Raw genomic sequence first — 11,592 nt, forward strand, 5'->3', positions numbered from 1 at the left:
GGCTTACACCCATTGTATTCGAACGTTAGAATCTATCACACCCGATCATCACGTGGTGCTTCGAAACAACGAACCTTCGCAACGGTGCACAGTTAGGGGGGAACACTTTCTTGAAATTATTACAAGGGATAATCTTATTTAAGCTACCGTCGTTCTAAGCAAATAAGATGTAAAACATGATAAACATCACATGCAAATAGTGACATGATATGGCCAATATCATTTGCTCCTTTTGATCTCCATCTTCGGGGCTTCATGATCATCGTTGTCACCAACATGACACAATGATCTCCATCATCATGATCTCCATCATTGTGTCTTCTTGAAGTTGTCTCGTCATCTATTACTTCTACTACTGCGGCTAATGCTTTAGCAATAAAGTAAAGTAATTACATGACGTTTATGTTGACACGCAGGTCATAAATAAATAAAGACAACTCCTATGGCACCTGCCGGTTGTCATACTCATCGACATGCAAGTCGTGATTCCTATTACAAGAACATGATCAATCTCATACATCACATATATCATTCATCACATCCTTTTGGCCATATCACATCACACGACACATGCTGCAAAAACAAGTTAGACGTCCTCTAATTGTTGTTGCAAGTTTTTACGTAGATGCCATAGGTTTCTAGCAAGAACATTTCTTACCTACGCCAAAACCACAACGTGATATGCCAATTTCTATTTACCCTTCATAAGGACCCTTTTCATCAAATCCGATCCAACTAAAGTGGGAGAGACAGACACCCGCCAGCCACCTTATGCAACTAGTGCATGTCAATCGGTGGAACCAGTCTCACGTAAGCGTACATGTAAGGTCGGTCCGGGCTGCTTCATCCCATCATGCCACCGAATCAAGATAAGACTAGTAATGGCAAGCAAATTGACAATATCCACGCCCACAACTGCTTTGTGTTCTACTCGTGCATAGAAACTACGCATAGACCTAGCTCATGACGCCACTTTTGGGGAACATTGCAGAATTTTAAAATTTTCTACGCATCACCAAGATCAATCTATGGAGTCATCTAGCAACGAGGGAGAGAGGAGTGCATCTACATACCCTTGTAGATCGCGCGCGGAAGCGTTCAAGAGAACGGGGTTGATGGAGTCATACTCGTCGTGATCCAAATCACCGATGACCTAGCGCCAAACGGACGGCACCTCCGCGTTCAACACACGTATGGTTGGGAAGACGTCTCCTCCAACTTGATCCAGCAAGGGGGAAGGAGAGGTTGATGAAGATCCAGCAGCACGACAGCGTGGTGGTGGAAGCAACGGTGATCTCGGCAGGGCTTCGCCAAGCACAGGGAGAGGGAGGAGTGTCACGGGAGGGAGAGGGAGAGGCCAGGGGCTAGGGTGCGGCTGCCCTCCCTCCCCCCTCACTATATATAGGGTCCCCAGGCAGGCACCGGCCCTAGGAGATCCAATCTCCAAGGGGGCGGCAGCCAAGGGGGTGGCTTGGCCCCCAAGCCAAGTGGGGCGCCCCCACCCCTAGGGTTTCCAACCCTAGGCGCAGGGGGATGTTGGGGAACGTAGTAATTTCAAAAAATTCCTACGCACACGCAAGATCATGATGATGCATAGCAACGAGAGGGGAGAGTGTTGTCAATGTACCCTCGTAGACCGACAGTGGAAGCGTTATGACAACGAGGTTGATGTAGTGGTACGTCTTCATGGCCCGACCAATCAAGCACCGAAACTATAGCACCTCCGAGTTTTAGCACACGTTCAGCTCGATGACGATCCCCGGACTCCGCTCGAGCAAAGTGTCGGGGAAGAGTTCCGTCAGCACGATGGCGTGGTGAAGATCTTGATGTTCTACCGTTGCAGGGCTTCGCCTAAGCACCGCTACAATATTATTGAGGAGTATGGTGGAGGAGGGCACCGCATACGGCTAAGAAAATGATCACGAGGATCCACTTGTGTGTCTAGAGGTTCCCCCTGCCCCCGTATATAGAGGAGCAAGGGGGGGTGCGGCCGGCCCTAGGAGGAGGCGCGCAGGAGGAGTCCTACTCCTATCGGGAGTAGGGATCCCCCCTTTCCCTAGTTGGATTAGGACTTGGGGGGGGGGAGGAGGAGAGGGGGAAAGGAAAGGGGGGGCGCCGCCCTCCCTCCTTGTCCAATTCGGACTTGGGGGGAGGGGGGCGCGGCAGCCCCTAGGCCTCCTCTCCTCTTCCTCCACTAGGCCCATTAAGGCCCATTAGGTTACCGGGGGGGTTCCGGTAACCTCCCGGTACTCCGGTAAAATGCCGATTTCACCCGGAACACTTCTGATGTCCAAACATAGGCTTCCAATATATCAATCTTCATGTCTCGACCATTTCAAGACTCCTCGTCATGTCCGTGATCACATCCGGGACTCTGAACAAACTTCGGTACATCAAAATATATAAACTCATAATGAAACTATCATCGTAACGTTAAGCGTGCCGACCCTACGGGTTCGAGAACAATGTAGACATGACCGAGACACGTCTCCGGTCAATAACCAATAGCGGAACCTGGATGCTCATATTGGCTCCTACATATTCTACGAAGATCTTTATCGGTCAAACCGCATAACAACATACTTTGTTCCCTTTGTCATCGGTATGTTACTTGCCCGAGATTCGATCGTCGGTATCTCAATACCTAGTTCAATCTCGTTACCGGCAAGTCTCTTTACTCGTTTCGTAATACATCATCTCGCAACTAACTCATTAGTTGCAATGCTTGCAAGGCTTATGTGATGTGCATTACCGAGAGGGCCCAGAGATACCTCTCCGACAATCGGAGTGACAAATCCTAACTCGAAATACGCCAACCCAACATGTACCTTTGGAGACACCTGTAGAGCTCCTTTATAATCACCTAGTTATGTTGTGACGTTTGGTAGCTGAGGGAGTCCTGGATTAGGGGGTGTTCGGATGACCAGACTATACCTTCAGCCGGACTCCTGGACTATGAAGATACAAGATTGAAGACTTCGTCCCGTGTTCGGAAGGGACTTTCCTTGGCGTGGAAGGCAAGCTTGGCGATACGGATATGTAGATCTCCTACCATTGTAACCGACTCTATGTAACCCTAACCCTATCCGGTGTCTATATAAACCGGAGGGTTTTAGTCCGTAGGACAACACAATCATACCATAGGCTAGCTTCTAGGGTTTAGCCTCTCTGATCTCGTGGTAGATCTACTCTTGTACTACCCATATCATCAATATTAATCAAGCAGGACGTAGGGTTTTACCTCCATCAAGAGGGCCCGAACCTGGGTAAAACTTAGTGTCCCTTGCCTCCTGTTACCATCCGGCCTAGACGCACAGTTCAGGACACCCTACCCGAGATCCGCCGGTTTTGACACCGACATTGGTGCTTTCAATTAGAGTTCCTATGTGTCATCGCCGTCAGGCTTGATGGCTCCTACGATCATCAATGGCGATGCAGTCCAGGCTGAGACCTTCCTCCCCGGACAGATCTTCGTCTTTGGCGGCTTCGCACTGCGGGCCAATTCACTTGGCCATCTGGAGCAGATCGAAAGCTATGCCCTTGGCCGTTAGGTCAGATTTGGAAGCTTAAACTACACGGCTGACACCCGCAGGGACTTGATCTTCGACGAATTCGAGCCACTGCCGAGCGCGCCGCATTGTCACGACGAGCATGATCTAGCTCTGCCGCCGAACAGTGCCCTGGAGGCCATACCCGCATCGGCTTCGACCCTTAATTCGGAGCCAACTGCGCCGATCGAGGATGGGTGGTTGGACACTGCGATCCCAATGGCGATCGAGCTGAACACCAGCCCCGCACTCTGCGAGACTCGTGACTCCAAGGAGCCGGACTCCTCTCCGGACTCCAAACCCTCCGCGCCCCTGCCGATCGAATCCGATTGGGCGCCGATCATGGAGTTTACTGCCGCGGACATCTTTCAGCACTCGCCTTTCGGTGATATTCTGAAGACACCGAAGTCTCTCTCTTTATCAGGAGAGCCCTGGCCGGACTACGGTCAGCAAGGTTGGGATTCCGACGATGAAGAAATTCAAAGCCCACCCACCACCCACTTTGTAGCAACTGTCGACGACTTAACCGACATGCTCGACTTCGACTCCGAAGACATCGACGGTATGGACGCCGATGAAGGAGACGATGAAGAACCAGCGCCTATCAGGCCCTGGAAAGCCACCTCGTCATATGACATATACATGGTGGACACCCCAAAAGAAGGAGATGGCGATGGAACAGCGGAGGATGACCCCTCCAAGAAACAGCCTAAGCGCCGGCGTCAGCGGCGCCGCTCAAAATCCCGCCAAAACAAATACGGTGATTCCAGCACGGGAGATAATAATACTCCGGAAAGTGCCGAAGAAAACCCCCTCCAGCAAGATTTAGCATAGGAGGATGGAGAAACCAGCCCTCATGAGAGAGCGACAGACAGAGAGGTCGAGGATAATAATTATAAGCCTCCCTCCGAAGACGAGGCAAGTCTGGACGACGACGAATTCGTCGTGCCAGAGGATCCCGTCGAGCAAGAGCGTTTTCAACTCAGGCTTATGGCCACGGCAAGAAGCCTCAAAAAAACAGCAACAGCTTAGAGCTGACCAAGATTTGCTAGTCGACAGATGGACTGAAGTCCTTGCGGCCGAAGAGCATAAACTCGAACGCCCCTCCAAGAGCTACCCAAAGCGCAGGTTGCTACCCCGATTAGAGGAGGAAGCACTTGATGCGGCCGACCGGCCACCTCGTGGCTGCGACAGAGAGGCCTCTTGGCCCTCCACTCAAGCTGCACCCCGTACCAAGGCACGGGAGTATGCGCCGGACTTATGAGATATGTTGGAGGACAAGGCAAACAAGATCGATCTACGGATCGCGTGGGCGCCCCACGACTCGAGACGGTAACCATCACGCCGGCCACAAATTCGGCAGGGCCGAACACAGTAGACAAAGCTCATCGGAGCTACGTCGTGATATAGCGCAGTACAGAGGCGCCGCACACCCACTATGCTTCACAGACGAAATAATGGATCATCAAATCCCCGAGGGTTTCAAACCCGTAAACATCGAATCATATGATGGCACAACAGATCCTGCGGTATGGATCGTGGATTATCTCCTTCATATCCACATGGCCCGCGGCGATGATTTCCACGCCATCAAATACCTCCCACTCAAGCTTAAAGGACCAGCTCGGCATTGGCTTAATAGCTTGCCAACAGGATCAATCAGTTGTTGGGAGGACCTCGAAGCCGCATTCCTCGACAATTTCCAAGGCACTTATGTGCAACCCCCAGACGTCGATGACCTAAGTTACGTAATTCAGCAGCCAGAGGAATCGGCCAGGAAATTCTGGACACGGTTCCTAACAAATAAAAAATCAAATAGTCGACTGTCCGGACGCTGAGGCCCTAGCAGCCTTCAAGCACAATATCGGTGACGAGTGGCTTGCCCGGCACCTTGGACAGGAAAAGTCGAAGTCTATGGCGGCACTCACGACACTCATGACCCGCTTTTGCGCGGGAGAAGACAGCTGGCTTGCTCGTAGCAACAATATGACCAAGAACCCTGGTAATTCGGATACCAGGGACAGTAGTGGCAGGTCGCATTGCAACAAGCAGAAGCGCCGCATTAACGGCGACAATACTGAGGATACGACAGTTAATGCCGGATTCAGAGGCTCTAAATCCAGTCAGCGGAAAAATCCATTCAAAAGGAATCCTAGGGGCTCGTCCAGTTTGGACCGAATACTCAACCGCTTATGCCAGATACATGGCACCCCCGAAAAGCCGGCCAATCACACCAACAGGGATTGTTGGATGTTCAAGCAGGCAGGCAAGTTAAATGCCGAAAATGAAGACAAGGGGCTGCATGGCGATGACGACGAGGAGCCCCGGCCGCCGAACAACAGTGGACAGAAGGGTTTTCCCCCACAAGTGCGGACGGTGAACATGATATACGCAACCCACGTCCCCGAAAGGGAGCGGAAGCACGCGTTAAGGGACGTATACGCGGTAGAGCCAGTCGCCCCAAAGTTCAACCCATGGTCCTCCTGCCCGATCACCTTTGATCGAAGGGACCATCCCACTAGCATCCGTCATGGCGGATTCGCCGCATTGGTTCTAGACCCAATTATTGACGGATTTCATCTCACTAGAGTCCTTATGGACGGCGGCAGCAGCCTGAACCTGCTTTACTAGGATACAGTGCGGAAAATGGGCATAGATCCCTCGAGGATTAAGCCCACCAAAACGACCTTTAAAAGCGTAATACCAGGTGTAGAGGCCAACTGTACAGGCTTAGTCACACTTGAAGTGGTCTTCGGATCTCCGGATAATTTCCGAAGCGAGGAGTTAATCTTCGACATAGTCCCATTCCGCAGTGGCTATCACGCACTGCTTGGGCGAACCGCATTCGCCAAGTTCAATGCGGTACCGCACTACGCATACCTTAAGCTCAAAATGCTAGGCCCTCGAGGAGTAATTACGGTAAATGGAAACACCGAACGCTCCCTCCGAATGGAGGAGCACATGGCGGCCCTAGCAGCAGAAGTACAAAGCAGCCTCTCCAGGCCGTTCTCCAGTCCGGCCATTAAACGACCAGACACCGTCAAGCGCGCCCGGAGTAACCTACAACAAGACCGCCTGGCACGACTCGAGCAGGCGTAGCAATGCGGCCCCAACCCCAGCCCTCGCAAAAATGCGATACCAGTACTTCGCGTACATAACTACGCTCTAGAAATACCATGGGTATAGGGGGAGGGGCACCATCACGGCACGCCCGAAACACGGCTTACACCGCACCAGGGGCTGCTGATTTTTTAATTTTCTCTTACTTTCAGGTCTCTACTCTTCGGAAGGCCTGTTCGGCAGTTCAATTGCCGCACAAACGATGCAAGAACTAGGGAAGCAGACAAGCCACGCCGCATTACGGAACTCCCAGGTGGTCTCTATCACGAGCAGTATACCTGTTTCGCATACTATTCCGCAGCTTGCCCCTGGAACGGACATGTTACATAGTCCAACCTTTTGCTTATCGCATTATTTGTATCATTCTGCTTTGATCGCAACCCTCTTTAATAAACAATGCATAGCTTTTGTCTATTTTTGCATTACTCTTTTTTAATATATGTTCCTTAACGACATGTTGCATCCGTACACTTTGGTACGACCAAAATACGCCAGGGGCTTTAGTACCCCTCAATATGGTGTGAGAAGTCCAAACACTTTAACAAGTGTGGCACCCCGAACTTATAGCATTATATGCATTGGCTCCGAATCATGTCTTGGGTCAATAGTTGGGTTTGCCCGGCTCCTATGTTTTGGTGCCTTACGTTCCGCTATATCGGCTAAGGTGGCACTAGGAGAACCACTGCGATTGTGCCCCAGTTGAGCTGGGTCGAGCACCTCAGTGGAGAAAGCTAAAACTGACTGTCATGATGAAGCGAGAGCTGGTCGCTGTTCGAGAGGTTTTTCGAGTCCCTAAAGACTTATGCCGCTTAGAGCGAGGAGCCGGCTCTGTCCGGCCAAGGCGTGGATAGCGCCCCGAACTCGGTCTTCCGAATACCAGGGGCTTCGCCGAAATTTAAAATTATAGAATCCTATGGCTAAGTGAGAGTGTTCACACATTATAGTCTGATTGCCTTGTTCGTTGGGCTGAGCGCCTCCCTCGAAGGACCCAAACATGGGAAAAAGAGCGCTCAGGTTTATCCCCGAACACCCCAGCACTAGCGGCACGGGGGCAGAAGCCGACGACTTGCCATCTCTTAGAATTGATAAACAGCCGCACATAAGGTAATATTTTAAATTCCAACAGCATTGCTTAGCGCATATGAACAAGTTTTCAGCGCACAGGACAAAACGAGCAAGTTTCACTCAAAAATTACATCCCTAGAACATTCATCCGCCACAAGGCAGGCACCCTTCAGAACATCCTTATAATAATTCTCGGGCTTGCGATGCTCTTTCCCCGGTGGTGGCCCGTCCTTCACAAGCTTCTCAGCATCCAGCTTGCCCTAGTGCACCTTAGCACGGGCAAGGGCCCTACGGGAACCTTCAATGCAGACGGAGCGCTTGATGACTTCGAGCCTTGAACAGGCCTCCACCAGCCGCCGCACCAGTCCGAAATAGCTCCCAGGCAGAGCCCCTCCAGGCCACAGCCAAACTATGAGGCCCTTCATGGCCTGTTCGGCCGCCTTGTGGAGCTCGACCAGTTGCTTCAGCTGGTCGCTCAGGGGCACGGGGTGTCCGGCTCAGCATACTGAGACCAGAACACCTTCTCTGTCGAGCTGCCCTCCTCGGCTCTATAGAATGCGGCGGCATCGGACACACTCCGAGGAAGATCTGCGAACGCTCCTGGAGAGCTCCGGATTCGGGTAAGTAACAAGTAACTCACGTTTATGGGTTTGCTTTGCATAAAGAATGCCTTACCCGCCGCTATCTTCTTCACCTCATCCAACTCCTGGAGGGTCTTCTAGGATTCGGCCTTTGCAGACTTGGCATTTTCAAAAGCCACCGCGAGCTCGGACGCTCGTGTCTTTGAGTCAAGCTCCAAACTCTCATGTTTTTCCATGAGAGCCTGGAGCTCTTGCCGTACCTTGCCAACCTCGGCCTCATACTTCTCCCGCTCGGTGCGCTCCGTGGCCGCCCTCTTCTCGGCCTCGACTAGCGCTGGCTTAAGGGTCGCCACCTCAGACATGACCCCTACAATAGCCATGATAATCCTGTCATTTTTTGCAATTGCACCTTTTTATATATATTTAAACAAGGTATTTCTTACCTTCATTGTCCTCGAGCTGCTTCTTGGCATGCCCGAGCTCTTTCTCAGACCTCTCGAGGTTCTGCTTTAGCATGTCCACATCCACAGTCAGTGCGGCGGACGCAAGCAGAGAAGCCTACATACGCATATTGACTCCTTTTTGTTAGACTCCTGCGAATTTTATTTGATCCTCTATTCGGCTTTTCTTCCCAAACGCCAAATAGAGCATCAGGGGCTACTGTCTATGCGGTAATATTATTTACACATTCTTTACTTACATCAAAGCCTGTTAAAAGGCTAGTACAAGCTTCAGTCAGTTTGCTCTTGGCGGACTGAACCTTCTGGACCACCGCACTCATAATGGTGCGGTGCTCCTCATCGATGGAGGCGCCTTGGAGCGCCTCCAACAGATTGTCCGGTGCCTCCGGTTGGACGGGGGTCACCGGCATGGTGGGCTTGCTCCTCTTGGAAGGAGGTCCCCCGCCGGACTCTGGAACCTTTGAAGGTTCTGGAGCGGTGTCCGGCCTAGAGCCGGACTTGGAGCCCTGGGGGGTTTCATCCCCTTTACTCATGCAGTCTGGGAGATCGCCTTGCGGTGCCTCCAGGACCACCTCCTCCCGGCTTGGAACCTGTTGGGACAACACTTCGGTGTCGTCCGTAGGGCGGGGGGAGGAAGCCGTAGGAAGCGAGTTCACATCCGATGAGTCCAGTGAGCCGCTCGACGACGCGTTGAGTCGGTCTTTGGGTGGGCTGCATAAACATATTCGACATAAGGGAAAGCTGTGCAATAAACGAATACTATGAATTACTCTGGTATCCGAATACTTACGATTTTGCCAGGGGCTTGGCCCTGGGCGGCCACTCCTCTCCGCCGTCGTCGGCGTCGATGGAATAGTCCGGAGCAAGGGTTTTCCCCTTCTTGGACCCTCCGGCCTCCCCAGAGAGGGCGTCCTTCCTTTTCTTCTCTCCTCCCTCTGGAGGGGGAGAGGTCTCTTCTTCTTCCTCCTCGTCTTCACGGGAGGAATGCGCCTCGGAACCATCGGATGATGGGTCCGACACCTCCTGGCGCCGGGCACTCTTTCGAGTCCTCGTGGCCTTTTTCGCGGCCTTCTTCTCCGGCACCACGTAGGGTGGCGAAACCAGCAGCTTCGCCAAGCGGGCATCAGCTGAGTCTTTGTTGACATGGGAGGATCAGGCGGATGAGCATAACCTGGACTACGTTGACGAGCTTGAGCTGCTTGTCCACCAGGGTTTGGATGCATGTTTGCAGTCCAGTTACCTCTCCTTTGTTGCCCCATGACAGGCCCGTCTCTTTCCAGGACGTGAGCCGCGTTGGGGGTCCGGACCAGAACTCGGGGGCTGCGACCCACTCAGGGTCGCACGGCTCGGTGATGTAAAACCACCCCGATTGCCACCCCTTCAGGGTCTCCACAAAGGAGCCCTCGAGCCATAAGATGTTGGGAATCTTGCCCACCATGGCGCCTCCGCACTCTGCCTGGTTGCCGCGCACCACCTTTGGCTTGACATTGAAAGTCTTGAGCCATAGGCCGAAATGGGGGCGGATGTAGTGGAAAGCCTCGCACACGAAGATAAACGCCGAGATGTTGAGGGTGAAGTTCGGGGCCAGATCATGGAAATCCAGGCTGTAGTAGAACATGAGTCCCCAGACAAATGGGTGGATCGGAAAGCCCAGTCCGCGGAGGAAGTGGGGAAGGAACACTACCCTCTCATGGGGCCTTGGGGTGGGGAGGAGCTGCCCCTTCTCGGGAAGCCGGTACGCGATGTCATTAGACAAGTATCTGGCCTTCCTCAGTTTTTTGATGTGTCCCTCCATGACGGAAGAGACCATCCACTTGCCTCCCGCTCCGGACATGGCTGGAGAAGGTTGAGGTAGGGAGTGCGGACTTGGGCGCTGGAGCTCGAGTGCGCGAGAATGGATGAGCAAGGGAGGAAGAAGGCGTAGGTGATAAGGTGGATCCTTATCCCCTTATATGGGTGGACGCGACTATGCATCCCCACCAGCCTGGTAAAACTCGCTTATCTCCCAAGCGCCATAATCAATGGCGCGGTTGGGTTACCCACGCCTGTATTGATGAGAATCCCGGAATAAGGGGACACGATCTCTGCTTTAACAAGACGTGCCAAGTAAACCGCCTCGCATGACACGCTGAGATGGGACAGTAAAATGAATAAAGGCTTGGCCGTGGTGTGATGTCACACTATGGAATACATCAGCAGATTACATTTGTGTAAATATTATTCTCTCTATGGCAATATGTGGAAACTTATTTTGCAGAGCTGGACACTATCTTTGTGTTCAAAATGTTCTATGAAGTACTTGGAGGAGGAACCCGCCTTGCAATGCCGAAGACAATATGCGCGCTGGACTCGTCGTCATTGAAGCCTGGTTCAGGGGCCACTGAGGGAGTCCTGGATTAGGGGGTGTTCGAATGACCGGACTATACCTTCAGCCGGACTCCTGGACTATGAAGATATAGGATTGAAGACTTCGTCCCGTGTCCAGAAGGGACTTTCCTTGGCGTGGAAATCTGTGGAGGGGGCACCGCACACGGCTAAGACAACTATCAACTTGTGTGTCCCAAGGGGGATTCCTACTCCTAGTAGGAGTAGGTTTCCCCCATTTCCCTAGTTGGAGTAGGAGAAGCAGGAAGAGGGAGAATGAGAGAAGGAAAGGGGGGCCTGCCCCCTCCCCAATTCGGATTGGGCTTGGGGGGGCGCCCCCACTTGGACGCTTCCTTCTCTTTCCCACTGAGGGAGTCCTGGATTAGGGGGTGTCCGGATGGCCAGACTATACCTTCGACCGGACTCCTGGATTATGAAGATACAAGATTGAAG

The sequence above is a fragment of the Triticum dicoccoides genome, chromosome 7A, assembly GCF_002162155.2.
Source record: "Triticum dicoccoides isolate Atlit2015 ecotype Zavitan chromosome 7A, WEW_v2.0, whole genome shotgun sequence".
Taxonomy (NCBI): domain Eukaryota; kingdom Viridiplantae; phylum Streptophyta; class Magnoliopsida; order Poales; family Poaceae; genus Triticum; species Triticum dicoccoides.